This window comes from Octodon degus, unplaced genomic scaffold, assembly GCF_000260255.1.
Source record: "Octodon degus isolate 3935 unplaced genomic scaffold, OctDeg1.0 scaffold00280, whole genome shotgun sequence".
In the NCBI taxonomy this organism is placed as follows: Eukaryota; Metazoa; Chordata; class Mammalia; order Rodentia; family Octodontidae; genus Octodon; species Octodon degus.
In genome coordinates, this window is record NW_004524856.1 from 1,631,462 (window position 1) to 1,633,558 (window position 2,097).

The window sequence follows — 2,097 nt, forward strand, 5'->3', positions numbered from 1 at the left end:
TTTTTTTTTTTGTACTGGGGATTGAACGCAGGCCCTTGCACTTGCCAGGCAAGGACTTATTCTACTGAGCTATCTCCCCAGTCTGAAACCTTATCTTAAAAAGGCAAAAGAAAAAAAAAAGTCCAGATTCCAGTTTTCAGAATCTACTTTCTTGCTTCCTGTCCTAATTCAGTCCACTGTCCTCTGGCCTCTACCAACATTCATCGAGTAAAAGTGCTTTTTTTTTTTCAGTACTGAAGACGGAATTCAGAGGCTTTACAGTAATCTACATCCTCAGCCCTTTTAAGATGTTGTACTTTGAGAGTGAGTCTCACTAAGTTTTTGGGTTTTTTTTTTTCCAGAACTAGGGATTGAACTCAGGCCCTTGAGCTTGCCAGATAAGCGCTTATTCTACTGAGCTATCCCCCCGGCCCCCTCACTAAGTTATTAAATTGTCCAGGCTGATCCTGAACTTGGGATGCTCTTGCTTCAACCTCCCAGTGCTGAGATTCCAGGTGTGCTCCACAATTCCCAGCTTTAAAAATGCTTTAATTTTGCTCTGAAGTGGTAACCATATTGGGAAAGAACAAACACATTTCAGAAGATCTCCTCTGTCCTATTTTTTGTTGTTGTTGTTGTTGTTGTTGCAGAACTGAGGATTGAACTCAGGCCCTTGAGCTTGCCAGGCAAACACTTACTCTACTGAGCTATCTCCCCAGCCCCTTCTTTGTACTATTTTATGCCAACCTCACTTGTAGAAAATTTCTCCTCCTTTGTCTGTCAATATATCATGCTATGATAGTCTTTTTTTTCTTTTCTTTTCTTTTCTTTTCTTTTCTTTTCTTTTCTTTTCTTTTCTTTTCTTTCTTTCTTTGGCTCTTCATCCTCTGCAAATATTCCCCAGAAATCCAGCCTTAGTTGTTTTCTTCTTCCATTTGTTTGTTGTATTGTTTTCATTTTTTTCAGATACGGTCTCCCTATGTAGTGTAGGCTGGCCTCAAACTCACAGCAGTCCTCCTGCCTCAGCCTCCCAAATGCTGGGACTATAGATGTGTGCCACCACGCCCAGCTTCTTTCTTCAAAATAATTTTTATTTATTTATTTTGTCCAAGATGTCGCTATGCAGCTCAGACTCATAGTAATCTTCCTGTCTCAGTCTCCCCAGCGCTGGGATTACAGGCATGCGCCACCACTCCCGGTTTTGGTGGCCAGCATGGCATGTTGTACCAGCAATTGAATCCAGGTCCTTAGGCTTGCCAGGCAGGCACTTAGACCACTGAACTATCTCCCCAGCCTGAGTTGTACTTTTTTCTCTGTGTGTGTGTGTGTGTGTGTGTGTGTGTGTGTGTGTGGTATCAGGGACTGAACTCAGGCCCTTGGGCTTGCCAGGCAGGCTCTTATGCTGCTGAGCTGTATCTCTGGCCCCTCTTTTTTAATTTATACATTTTAATTTTATTTTACATATCTTAATTATTTTTACTTCCCTTTCCCCTCTTCTCAGTTGTCTCATTCCTTTTTTTTTTTTTTTTTTGGTTTTTTTTATATAGTTTTATTGAGAAACAAATAGCAATGAGACTGTTTCAAAACCAATTACTAGCACAGTTTCAATAAAAAAATATGGAACACTTCACGAATTTGCATGTCATCCTTGCACAGGGGCCATGCTAATCTTCTCTGTATCATTCCAATTTTAGTATATGTGCTGCCGAAGCGAGCACAGTTGTCTCATTCTAACACTCAATAGGTTTACAGAAGGTCAGGCATGGTGGTGCACACCTATAATCCCATATCTCAGCTACCTTTCTCTTGTTGCTGGGCCAAAATACCCAACACCCAGAATTAAGGAAGGAAAGGTTTATTTAGCTCATAGTTAGTGGCGGTTTCAGTCCATACTTGGTTGGCTCCAAGGCAGAGCAGCACATGGCAGAGGGCAGCAGCTCCTGGAAGTGGAAAGAAGCAAAGAGCACAAGGAAGAGCCACAGCTCTGGCCAGCCTCTCTCCCTCCCTTGTACTGTACTCGGCTATAGTGCTCACACTCACAAGCCCAGCGTTGGATTGTGAAGTAATCACAAACTAGGAGCTGTCCCAATGACTGTGTGCGGCTTTTAGGGCGACAAC

At 42.5% G+C, this 2,097-nt stretch overlaps 1 non-coding gene across 1 annotated transcript; it reads right to left on the reverse strand.

The window, feature by feature from the left end:
• Positions 1 to 1,590: 1,590 nt before the first annotated feature.
• LOC111814220 lies at positions 1,591 to 1,697 on the reverse strand. Its single transcript, XR_002819261.1, has one exon. It is a non-coding gene; the product is annotated as a U6 spliceosomal RNA (small nuclear RNA).
• Between the last annotated feature and the right edge of the window lie 400 nt (positions 1,698 to 2,097).